This window comes from Vombatus ursinus, unplaced genomic scaffold (genome assembly GCF_900497805.2).
Source record: "Vombatus ursinus unplaced genomic scaffold, bare-nosed wombat genome assembly UNPS02005264.1, whole genome shotgun sequence".
NCBI lineage: Eukaryota > Metazoa > Chordata > Mammalia > Diprotodontia > Vombatidae > Vombatus > Vombatus ursinus.
The window spans coordinates 2,999,913-3,013,844 of NW_020945042.1; the positions used below are offsets into that span (position 1 = coordinate 2,999,913).

Here is a 13,932-nt window from a genome sequence, read left to right on the forward strand (position 1 = left end):
TGTGGCTGTGGTGTTTGTGCAGGGCTCATGGATCCACAAACCCACCAAGGACTGTCATTTGATGTTTAGTTCCAAGAAAATAAACAATGTGAATAATACTTGTTTTTATTTGTTAAGTGGATGCAGATGCTGTTGCAATGAATAACAGAAATACATTTCAAAGTGTCATTGAATTCATAGTAAACTTTTGTCATTTCGTGTTTCATCAGTCAATGGATGCTAGCAATACAATTTATGTTATGGGGGAGGTAGTCTATACAATATTTAGAATTTAAGAAGTGGACCGTATACTTGAAAAGGTTGAGACCCCCTGATGCTAGGCATACAGTGGCACATAAAGTATATATTTATGTGGAAGACGGAAAGTGTCTCAGCCTTTCTTCCAAGTTCACGGGAAGAGCTTTATGTTAGCACGTTCAGGAAGGATGGAGAATTGTTGAACAGGAAGGCAGCAGCTGTTACCAATAAACTTGACCCAGATGTTAGCCTCTTTTCCCCCTCTGACGCCACCTGTAGCCAGTCTAGAAAAATCCAAGCCAGCCCACGCTCCTAGGCTGGTGTTTCCTAAAATGGTTCTCATATTGTAGACATAATTGGTCTATGGTAGGGGGAGAGCTCTAAGAAGCCAGGTCAGACCCTGGAAGAAAGGTGTATCTCTGAAGAGTATTTCATAGGACCCTAAATAAGCGCTTAACAGGATCATTGAGCAGGGCATCCTTGGTTGATACGGCTTGTATAACCATCCAAAGAGATGCAGAGCCAGGAGGAATATATTGAGCCATTAGGGAGGTAGACAAATTTCAAGTCCGTGCAGCAGTGAGTAGGACGGGCTGCTCAGTAAGAGGTTTCAGTCCCTCAAGGGGTAGTAGTACCAGTTGCCATGTCCTGCCTTTGTGATGTGGCACCCTCCACCACCTAGTGCAGTCAGTGAGTCTGTGATAATGACTTACAGGAATGGGCCCTAAGACCAGACAAGTAGAGACCAACCACAGACCTTAGTTTCCCAAGATATGACCATAAGGGGGTCGGTCACTGGGTCTGCAGTTTCCAATGTAGAAGCCTTAGTCTCCTGTTCTAGTGTCAGAGGAAACAAGGGACCGTGGGGAAAAGGCCTGCCAGTGGCAGCCAAAGCTATGCTGAAGGTATGGGTGGAGCTCTGCAGAATCGCCAACTTCCTTCCAGGCTCAGCTTATGTGCTGCCTCCTACAGGGAGCCTTCCTGATTCCCTTAGTCATTGCTTTCTCCCTTATGTTTCTTAAATTATGATATATTTGCTTATATATATATATATATATATATATATATATATATATATACATATTGTATTCTCCCAGGAGAATATGTGTTCTATGACAGCAGGGACTGTTTTTCATTTTGTTTTTGCACCTCTAGCCCCTAGCAGAATACATAGTACACAGTGGGTGCTTAATAAATGCTAGTTGCATTGGATAAAACCATTAATGCTATTCTTCTGAGATCTGTAGGCAATGTGGAGAGATGTAGGCCAGACAATAGTAAAATAAGTAGATCTGGACGTGGCTCAGCAGAGAACATTTGTATGTGCCAGTCCTTTGATGGCCACTACCTTTAAGAACTGTATACTCTACTGGGGGAACCAACACATACACAGATAAATCAATTTAAAAATTGACACGCTCATACAAAGATAGGTATAGCATAAACATATATTATATATGTAAAGACATGTTTTTTCTTTTTTGAAACTGACCTGTGATTTTACTGGCAGAGGGAACTTCTGATGAGAGAACTTTCCACCGGTGCTGACTGGCACTTACCTTTCAACTTATAAACTTAGAGAGTTGCCCCAGGTCACTGAGCCTTAGTGACTTGCCTTGAGTCACATGGCCAGTATGCAGCAGAGTCAGGACTCAAACCCAGGTCTTCCTGGCTCCAAGGTGAGCTCTCAGTCCACTGAGTAGTAACACCTCTTGTACAGAATATCATAAAACATGTATAAAGTAAATACAAAAAAACTTCTAAGGGAAGAGCAGGGATCAATAAATCAACAAGATTTATTAAGTGCCTACTATGTGCCAGGTGCTAAGCTAAACACTGGCGTATGTTTATATATATATATATATATGTATATGTATATATATACACACACACACACTAACATTAATAAACATTTATTAAGCACCTACTGTGTTCCAGGCAGCATGTTAAGTACTGGGGATACAAATAAGAAAAGAGACAGTCCTTGCCCTCTGTGAGCTTACAATCTAATAGGGGAAGACAATGCACAAAAGAGACCGAAAAGGATTCAGTGTGGAAAAAGGATGATAATGTTGGAGTAGAAACCAACAAAGCAGCTGGTGGCAAGTGAAAAGATGCTGGGATTTGGAGCCCTCTGCAAGGGGGAGTGATGGGAGGAGCTCTTTGCTCTTCAGATGGTCAGATGGACAAGAGCAATGGAAGGGGCTGAGGAGGTGATAGTGCCAGAGCTGAAGCAACCTCCACGATGCTGAGGTTCCAGGTAATGCTTATCCTGGGAGAGGCATGATGATGATGGTGATGTAGTATACAGAAACAAAAGTGAAAACACTTCTTGCCTCCGACACCCTCGTGGGGGTCACAGATGGGCCTCTTGTAGAAATTGGCAGTTGATCTGAGCCCTGAATCGACTGAGGAATTTTACAAGGCAGGTGAGGAGGAAGAGCATTGCAGGTGGGGAGGACGCTTGTCCAAAGGCACAGAGATGGGAGATGGGCGCTGTATATGTGAAATAGCAGACAGGATAGGTTTGCCTGCAATGTAGAGAGCATAAGGGACAGTGATGTGAATTCTGGAAAGATAGGCTGGGGTCCGATTATGAGAGACTTGAAATGCCAAACAGAGGATTTAGTATTTTATCCTGAAGGGATAGGGAGATGCTGGAGATTCTCTGTGTATGGGCTACAGCCTGGACAGAGGAGAGACAGGAGGCAGGGAGACCATTTCAGTCTCTGACTGTAGTCTAGGCAAAATACTGGGAGAGCTAGGGAAGTAGAAACCAAGGGGAAGATGGCAGAAAGGTAGAACTAGCAACTAATCAGATAGAAACTGATCAGATAGAGGGAGAGGGAAGAGTGAAGGATGATGCAGATTGCAAACCTGAGGGACTGGAAAGATGGTGGAGCCCTTCCACTGATGCAGATTGGCACTTGCTCTTAGACACTTGACTGGGGCAATGAGAGCTTTAGCAACATGCCCAGGGTCACACAGCCTGTGTGTTTGAAGGAGGATTAGAATTCATTTTTGCTAACTTTGAGGCCAGTTCTCTATATGCTATGCCAAGCAGCCTCTAGGGTGGAATCTGTAAAGAGGAAAATTTAGATGTGATATCAGGAAAAACTTCATAATAATCAGAGCTTTCCTAAAGAGGAATGAGCTGACGAGGCAAATATCAGCTCTCTCCTGACAGGAGACTTTCAAGCAAAGAGTCAATGGCCATTTGTTAGGAAGTTACAATGCTGGAGAGGAGATTTTTTTGTTCAGGTTGTTGGTTGCATTATATGGGCTCCTGGTTTCTTTCCAATTTTGAAATTCTGTGATTTGGGCTTTTACTCTATATTTCTGGATTGTATTTACTAAATATTACTAGTTTTAAAAGAAAAATATTGTTTTTAAAAATAATATGATTAGATTAGTACTTACCATCATCTAAACACTATATTTGTATAAACAGGCTAAAATTGCTTTAATTTTTAAAAACTGACCACATAACATGGTTTTCATCTTTCTCATACTGAGCTTTTGAGTTTAAACATTGAACTATAATTTATCTCTAATTTTCATTTTGTTGATTTCTATCTGGCCTGCTACAATGATTTGCAATGTTGATTTTATCATCTAATATAATACCTCTCTTACTAACTTCCTGTGTTCTTTGAATTTGAGAAGCATGTCATCCATGATCTCATTGTTAAATGAGATTATATAAAATTGTTGGTAAATGTTAAAAGTGCTACATAAATTGGCAGATATTATTATTACTATTATTATTGTTGTTGTTATGAATGTTTTCACCCAAGTTATCAATAAAAAAGATGTTGAAAAGGAATCCAATATAAGTGTAATTAGCAGGCCTTAGAAAAATATTTTAAACCTTTGTTAAAAATCAGCATTTTAAAATAGAAATTTTTCCATTCAGGAGTTTTTAGTGGTGGATTTTTTTTTCTTTTGCTTCTTAGAAAAAATTCATTTTTCAGTGAAAATATAATTCACAAAATAGGTAACAGCCAAAAGCTAATACTTTGGATATGGAAACATTTTTTAGGAAAACCATTTTTGTATATAAAATATCAAGGATTTACTATGAAAGCATTGTTACAGCAATTAATAATGTTCCCTAAATTCCCCAAATATATTATATGTAAGCTGGACTCAACGTAGGGTAAAGTATGACTTCTGGGCATGAAGGCAAGAACTCAGCTATTTAAAACATGTATCACATCAAGTACCGCCTTCAAATAGAAAGCATGCTTCATAAATCCCTGGGCACTATGTGCATTTATCTGTAAAGGAGTTGCACAAGTATAAATGACATTTTGTTGTACAATCTGCATTTGTCTGATGAGATTCTTAGGACCAGTAGACCAACCAAGCTAAGAAAGGAAGCAGCAAGAGCAGATATAAATAATCTAATTGTTAGTAACAAATTCGAGAGAATAGAAAATTTTAAAATTGTATGCAGTTTACAAATTTACAAACGCATGGTGAAGAATGAATGCTAGAATTGAGACTCATTTCACCACTTTCTTTTTAAATAAAAGTGTATCATTAGTTCCACTGTCCTTAAGTCTTTACAGACTTTGGGCTGAGAAGGCTATCTGAACAGGAGGATGAAGGCCCAGCTCCCATATAGCTGCTCTTGCAAAACCCTTAAGTTCCACTAGACCAATAGAAACTACAGTTAAGTGACTTTTTATGCCCAAGTACTGCACCATGGACAACAGAAAAGAGAGCCCGTCAGCAAAGTTAGTGTCAGAGCATGGTAACTTTGAAGGGCACCCAAAGATGGTCCGGAACGTGTGTAGCCTACAAGGCTCTGTCTCTGAAGGCAGCAATAGGGCAAGAGGGCAGGGGCCCTTGAGAAAGTCCCAGGGTAGGGACCTTGGAAGCCTCAGGAACCACGGCAGAAAGCAAGCAAAACAATGTTATAACAAGCAATCAGACTAGGACACCGAAGGCCCAGGGGCAGAAGAGATAGAAAAGGGCATTTCACCACAGCCAGATGCAAGAGGCGCCGTCAATAGATACTAGATTAACAAACACTGATTCAAAGATAGACTATCTGTTGTTCAAAGACAGCCCTGGGAGGTTCATCACGAATAGACTGGCAATTAGGTCATGAATTCTTTGAAACAAATAAAAACGTGAAATGGCACCCACCTTTGTTGTGAGCCCCTTTCAGCTTCCACTGTGATGGTGACTGAGTAGTGGAAAAGGAGCAAAGGGTGCCATTAATGTCAGTTTTCCAGCCATATATAAATTATAAAAATTATATATATATATATATATACATAAAATATATAAAATATAAAATTAATTTAATGGCCGATGACCTAAAAGTAAGGTCCTTGGCCAACATCAATGAAGTAGAAATGAACCATATCAATAATGATGTTATTACTATAAATGGAAGTTGCAGCTAAAGGGAAGGCTGGTACTTGTTTCTTGGAGAGGAAAATGAAGTTAGCAGAATAGGCTTCAACCTGTACCCAAAGTCAACAAGAAACATCATAGGACATTGGCCAACTCTCCTTTTAGGACTCATAGTGATCATAAAAGAAAAGAGATGTGAAGATAATTGCAGTTTAGGCGTCAAATGCTGTTGCAAAGAATGAGAAGTAGAGAAATTCTGTGAAGAACTAGACAAGATCCTCTAAAGTGGATCAATATATATCTTAATATTTGTTGACACCAAAGAGAAAGTAGCATATACAAATGCAACAGCTCCAATATGAACTATTCAAATAAATTATTAATGCCAAAAATGGGAAAGGGATAAAGGAAAAGACATCATTATGTTTTAGTATAGCTTTCTATAGAGTATAATGGGGAAAGCTAGGTGGTGCAGTAGATAGAGTGCTTGGCCTGGATTCAGACTCACATCAAATCTGTCTTTCTGACACTTATTAGCTGTGTGACCCTGGACAAGTCACTTAACTCTATTTGCCTCAGTTTCCTCATTTTCAAAATGAGCTGCAAAAGGAAATGACAAATCATTCCAGTATCTTTACCAAGAAAACCCCAAATGAAATCACAAAGAGTCAGGCATAACTAAAAATGACTGAAAAACAACAACAACATAGAAGTATAATGCATATAAAGAAGTGTAATTTCTATAAAGTTGTCACCACAATGAAGAGACCAAAAGAACCCAGAAATTATTTCAAATATTTGAATTGCTATTTCAAACTTCTTGGTTGGAAAAAGGTCTCACTCCAACCTTTTGTTGGCTCTGCCACTCCAAAATTTAATTTGAGGTATTATTTTAAAGTTGTTTGGAGGGGGAATATTGGGAGAGTTCAGCTGGATAGGTGCCACTAATCCATCATCTTGCATCCCAGATTTCTTCTTGATGCACTTAGTGTGGTCCAACAGGTTGTCCAGTTTTTATCTTCTATGGTGCTATTGCTGTTTCCTCACATAGCACATAGAACATATGATATATGAATAAAGTGGTTCACTCTGGCTCTCATTGATTGGTCATCAATGGGTCCCTGCCCTAGTACCACTTAATGGTTATTTGTTGGGCTCTTGTGGCTCAGAGTAAATGCAAATAGTTAATGTTTCTCTTTTGGCCAGCAACCCTCAGGGTCTTCCCCTCCCAGTTGGATATTTTTTAAAAAAAATTTTTGATTAAAGGGGCTATCCCTTGACTCACTTCTTAAACAGGCCTAATAACTGAATGGGTGTTGCCTCAGTCAAAGTTAGAACTCAGAAAAACCTTAGCTTAAAAAGGGCAAGGTCTTTCATTGCATCCTGGACCATCTCTAGCTGTCTTGATCTATATCTGGCCATTGAGCCCAGATGGCTCTGGAGGAGAAAATGAGGCGATGACTTTGCATAGCCCTCCTTCACTCAAATCCAATTAAATTGCAAGTCATGGCATCATCTTCCTGATGTCATGGTCCTCTTCAAGAATGAAGGACAAACCACAACTTTTGATGGAGTTAAATGCTGCCTCTTAGAGATGCTCAAACTATCCTGTGGGTAAACCCTGTGGAATTCTCGTTTTTTATTTAGCAGCTTCTGAATTTCCCTATCATTTTTGTCAGACCTTTGTGATGTTTGTGAGTGTTCTGGCTGAGATGAGTCAATGCAGTGCTTTACACCGAATCTCTGAAAGCTGCCCACTCCTTTTCTGCTCCACTGTTGCCAATAGTGTGTTGGCTCAGCTTTCCCTCCAAGTTAGCAACAAACAGGTCATAGTGGAGAAGCGCTGTAATCTATAGACATTAAGTCTTCTGGTAGTCATCTTGCTTGGGGCCACTGCTTTTGTTGAATGTGGATGTTTAGGTCAGAAAGGAAAAGTATATGATTCGTCCAGCACTCTGCATCACACATTGCCTTTGTCGCTCTCATGTCCTGTCTGTCTCTTCTCCTTACAATGACATAGTCTATTAAATGTCAGTGTTTGCTGTGAAGGTGCATCCATGAGATTTTATTGCATTTAAATAAAGAGAAGACAGTTGGTGATGAGAAGGTCATAAGACGCACAAGTCTTCAGTTGTAAGTGACAGTTGCTGTTTCCGATTCCATTTCTCCCAATGACTCCTTGCCACGTCTGATAGTCTGTGCCTGCTCCGGCCTTAAAGTCATCCAGAATTACAATCTTGTCCTCTTTTGGCACATTGATGATGAGGGTCTCCAGGTCATCATAAAATTTATCTTTGGCCTCATCAAAGTTCATCATGGTGGGAGCATATGCACTGATCATGGTGGCATGGCACTTTCTGGCAAGTAGCAATTCCATTGTCATGAGCCTTTTGTTCACTCCTCTTGGGAGGTATTCAAGCTTGTTGACTAGATTGGTTTTGATTGTGAAACCTATGCTTGGCTTCACCACACTGTGACCATTCCAGAAAAACATGTATCCAGCTCCAACTTCAGTAAGCTGGTCTTCATTGGCCAGCCTTGTCTCGCTCAGGGCTGGAGTACCTTTGGATGTGGTACCAGAGCTATTTGTCTTTCAGGTCTAATGGATTTTGTCATAAGTGTGTGCACATTCCATGTACCAATGGGGAGGGGAATCATCTTTGTCAAAGTTTTTGTACTTTTTTTGTATTTTGACTGTAGGGTAGGATCCCCACTTGTTGTGGTAAGCAGGCCAGGGTTAGGTTAGGTGAAACACATAATTTTAGGGCACCTTTTCTAGCCCCTTTTGCATACCAGGAGATGGGCAGTGCCATCCTTAAAAAAAAAAAGGCTGTTTAGACACCCGGGGGCTACCAAATCCCATTGCTGTTTCAGTCTGGTGAGATGATCCTATGGCCTAAGATGCCTGTCTGTGTACAAGGTTGTGACTGAAGCTCCCAGTGTAGCTTCACCTGCTGCTTCTTTACTTGCCTGATGCCATGGGATTTTGATGTAGATAAAAATGGTAAAATGGTGTGAGTGATATCTTTTGATTCGCACATTGATTGGATTTAAGTGAGGCAGCGTTCCTTGAAGTCATCGATCTCACTCTCTTTTCCAGAATCATCAAAGTCCAGTGGCTAGACAAAAGTTAAGAAAACCAGTTATGGCTTAGGATGGCAGTAGATGACCTTGACATCTTCAATGTTTAACAATGCTCTAAACACTCCACAGCTTCTGCCTCCTTAGCCTTCATGGTCCAATGGAGCAAACTGTTCTCATCTGCCCATTCCACTGGGGGAAGGAGGTCTTCACATGCTAGGAGTAGACATCCCCCTGACTTACTGATGGGTTTATGGCCTGTCTGCAGAAACAGCTTACTGAAGTGTGGCCATGGCATATGCTACAGCTTCTTGGAGCTACAGGTGAGAGTTGGGTGGCAGGTGGATACCAAAGACGGAAAGCATCTCTGAAAAGGGCATGGCAGCCCTCATACCAGAGGTGCTAGTCTTCCCTGAACACTCTTACACCCCAACAAGCACCTACTACTGGGATATATCTACAAGAAGGTGGAGCCACTAAGACCAATGTGCCTTTTCCCTGACATAAATGTGACTGTTATGTTCCTATAAGCCCAGGAACTGAGTTACCTCAGATTGGTACTGTCAGCTATGCATGCCAGCCTTCTGTTGTTTACTTTGCTATGAAATCACATCATTCCTAACACCTCTAGGCCATCTAAGTTTGGGCTATTGTCTTGGATAAAGCTGACTTGGGTCAAAGGAAGATAGAGATGGCCTGAGGGTATGGCAGTGAGATTGATAAAATTCAAATGTCTCCTTACTTTTGTTTTGCAAGAATATGTTCATCGATAGTTTTTATGTTACTTAATAAACTCTGTAAGTGATCTTAAGGTGGGTATAGCCATGTCTCTTTTCCTTAATAACCCAAACCTAATCATATTACTTGCCCATCCATGGTCACACAGCCAGTATACATCAGAGGCAGAACTGGAACTGAGATACTGCTTCTACATCATCATGCACACATCTACATATCTGCACATACACACATTCTACAACATCTCTACAACAGATGAAAAAGGGAACAGAACTGTCAATATTTCTATAGCAACCTCTTTTCAAAATTGGTTACAGTGGAACCACTATATTCATATATCATATGTTCTATGTGCTATATGAGGAGACAGCAATAGTACCATAGAAGATAAAGACTGGACAACCTGTTGGACCACACTAAGTGCATCAAGAAGAAATCTGGGATGCAAGATGATGGATTAGTGTCACCTGCCCAGCTGAACTCTCCCAATATTCCTCACCAAACAACTTTAAAATAATGCCTCAAATCGAATTTTGGAGTGGCAGAGCTGACAAAAGGTTGGGATGAGACAGTTTTCCAGCCTAAGAAAATTTAGGAGGTTGGCAGGGGAGAAGTCTGTGGCACCAGGGGGAGGCCTGATCAGAGTCCACACATGCAGTGGTGGCAACACTAGCTGTAGCAGTAGCAGCAGCTTTGGGATCTCTCAGCCTAGAGATGGTAAGGGGTCAGACAATTGGTCAGAAAGAGATTACAGGGGACCCTTTGCCAGCACTAGGTATAGCTGGCACTGATTGGCAACTCTATTGCCTATATGCAGTTCTGAGCTGTAGCTCCAGGGTAGAGAGGAGAGCTGGGGGTCAATCACAAGGGAGCGAGGGCCCTGGTCCCAGTTTCAAGGCAAAGAGAGCACTAGTGGGATTAGGGGGAGAGCTTGCAGCTGCAGAGGATCAGGGACCCTTCTTAAGCAAAGACCAGATCAAAGACCAGGAGATCAGTGACCACATCTCTCCCCAAATCATACCACCTTGGAAGCACCAAAAACCTGTAGACTTCCCCTGCAACTTCCCCCCCCCCCAACAACTACTCTGAAAACAGCAGCATAAAAAGGCCAGAATTTTAGGACAGGGTCTCCCCACTCCCAGATAAGCAGAGCCCAACTTTAACATAAAATTATAAGTAAAAAAAATAGACTGGATAAATGAACAAATAACAAAAAAAGAATTTGACATTAAAAAGCTACCATGTTGGCAGGGAAGACCAAGATATAAGCCTAGAAGAAGGCAACAATGTGAAAAAAAGTTACAAAAAACTCTCAAAGAATGATGGTAATTGGACTGAAACCAAACAAGAATTCCTGGAAGAGTTAAAGAAAGAAATAAGAGTGGAGAAGAATTAGGAAAAGAAATGAAAGTGATGCAAGAAAATTAAGAAAAGAGAATTAACAGCTTGGTTTAAAAAAAAAAGCACAGCAGAGATAAGTTCTGAGCCCCATGAATCCATTGCTTGTAGCATTTGCTTGCTCTCTGACACTATTCTCTAGAGAGGCTCTGCTTCCAGAGTCTCCTCTTCCCTCAACAATGGCCAAAAAAACCATCCCCACTGAAACAGAGAGATGCATTGAGTCCATGATAGTTGTTTTCCAAAAGTATACTTGATTGAGAGATAACTAACTCCCTAAACACTCTCTCCAAGACTGAGTTCCTGGCCTTCATGAATACAGAGCTGGCTTTCTTCATACAGAGCCAGGACCCCAGTGTTCTGGACTGAATGATGAAGAAACTGGACCTCAACTGTGATGGGCAGTTAGACTTTCAAGAATTCCTGAATCTAACTGGGGGCTTGGCACAGGCTTGCCATGCCTCCTTCACAGCATCTGGCCAGCCCATCAAGAAAATGTGAATGGACCTTCCCGACAATTTTCCAAATACACCCTTCTCCCAAACCAGCAAATGTGTACCCATTCCTCATAGTCACACACTGAACCCTAAGAAGCCAAGGCTACAATATAAGCCATTCACTTTGTAGCAATAAAATGTGATTTTTTAAAAAATAAAAATAATTTTTAAGAAGGCACAAAAAACATGAAGAAAATAGTATCTTAAAAAACAGAATTGGCCTAATGGTTAACAAGGCAAAAAATCCACTGAAGAAAAGAACTCCTTAAAAAACAGAATTGGACAAATGGAAAAAGAAGTACAAAAGCTCACTGAAGAAAATAATTTCTTAAAAATTAGAATTAGGCAAGTAAAAGTTAATGACTCCGTGAGACATCAAGAAACAATAAAACAAAATCAAAAGAATGAAAAAATAGAACATGTCAAATATCTCATTGGAAATACAACTGTCCTAGAAAATAGATTGAGGAGAGATAACTTGAGAATTATTGGTCTACCTGGAAGTCATGATCGAAGAAAGAGCCTAGATATCATCTTTCAAGAAGTTATTATCAGGGAAAACTACCATGATATCTTAGATCCAGAGGGTAAAACAGAAATCAAAAGAATCCACTGATCAGCCCCTGAACGAGATCCTAAAATGAAAACTCCCAGGAATATTAAGCCAAATTCCAGAGCTCCCCAGTCAAAGAGAAAATATTTCAAATAGCCAGAAAGAAATAATTTAAATATCATAGGGCCACAGTCAGTATCATACAAAATTTAGTGGCTACCACATTAAAGGAGCTGAAGGCTTGTAATATGATCTTACAGAAGGCAAAGGAGCTAGGATTACAACTAAGAATCCCTTACCCAACCAAACTGAATGTAATCCTTTGAGGGAAAAATAGATATTTAATGAAATTAAGGACTTTCAAGCATTTCTGATGAAAAGACCAGAGCTGAATAGAAAATTTGACATTCAAACACAAGACTGAAGAGAAGCATAAAAAAGTAAAGATGAAAGAGTAATAATCATAAGGGACTCAATAAAGTTAAGCTATTTACATTCTTATATGGGAAAATGATATATGTAACTTCTAAGAACTTCATCATTATTAGGACAGTTAAAAAGAGTTTACATAGACAGAGAACATGAGTATGAGTTGATCATGTTGGAATGATCTCCAAAAAAAAAATGAAAAGGCGAGAAAGAGGGATGCACTGGGAGAAGGGGGAAGGGAGAGGTAAACTGGGGAAAATTTTCTCCCACAAAAGAGGTGCAAAAGGAAAAGCTTTTACAATGGAAGGAAAAATGGCAGGGGAAGGTGGCAAGAGATGCTTGAATCACCCTGTCATCAGAATTAGTTCAAAGAGGGAAGACTATATAAATGTGCTTAGTTGTGCATAGAAATGTAATTCACCCAATAGGGAAATAGGAGGGGAAAGCGATAAAAGAAAGACAGGAGAGAGGGGAATGATAAAAGGGAGGGTGGATTAAGGGAGGCAGTGGTTAGAAGCTACATGGACTTTTGAGGAAGAACAAGATAAAAAGAGAGAGAGAAAGGAAGAAACAGAATAAAATGATATGGAGGGAAATACATTGTTTGTAATGATAATTGTTGATGTGAAAGGGATGAGCTCATCCATAAAATGGAAGCAGATAGCAGAATGGATTAGAAACTGGAATCCAACAATATATTGTTTACAATAGTCACTCTTGGGAAAAAAAAGACACACATAGGGTTAAAATAAAGGGCTAGAGCAGAAACTAATTTGCTTCAGTTGAAGTATAAAAGACAGGGGCAGCAATCATGATCCCATACAAAGCAAAAGAAAAAATAGACCTAATTACAAGAGGAAACTGGGGAAAACTACACAATGCTAAAAGGCACCATCGACAATGAAGTGATATGAAAACTTTTTACGGCAAGTTTCTCTGATAAAGGTCTCATTTCTCAAATATATACTGTGTATAGAGCCGAATCAAGTTCGTAAAAATAAGAACCATTCCTCAGTTGATAAATGGTCAAAGGATTTAAACAGGCAGTTTTCAGAAGAATAAATCAAAGCTATAGTAATATGAAAAAAAGCTCTAACTCACAATTGATTGGAGAAATGCAAATTAAAGCAATTCTGGGGTACTGCTCACACCTATCAGGTACACTAATGAACTGCTTACTGGTGGAGTAGTGAACTGGTCCAACCATTCTGGAGAATAATTTGGAACTATGCCCAAAGGGCTGTAGAGCTATACATGCCCTTTGACCTAGCACTACAACTGCTGGGTCTATATCCCAAAGAGAAAAAAAAAGGAAATGGACCTATATGTACAAAAATATTTATAGTGGTTCTTTTTGTGGTGGCAAAGAATTGGAAATTAAAGAGATGTTCATCAATTGGAGAATGGATGAACAAGTTGTAGCATATGATAAGTGAAGAAGTACTATTGTGCTGTAAGAAAAGATGAAGGGAGCAGTTTCAGAAATGGTAAGACCTATATGAACTGATGCAAAATGAAGTGAGAAGAAATGGGAGATTATTGTGCAAAGTAACAGCAATGTTGTAATGATCAACTGTGAAAGACTTGACTACTCTGATCGATACAATGATCCAAGACAATACCAAAGGG

At 39.9% G+C, this 13,932-nt stretch overlaps 1 pseudogene; it reads right to left on the bottom strand.

Moving 5' to 3' along the window:
* LOC114030777 overlaps nt 1-13,932 on the bottom strand; it is a 53,456-nt pseudogene that overhangs the window by 8,147 nt on the left and 31,377 nt on the right.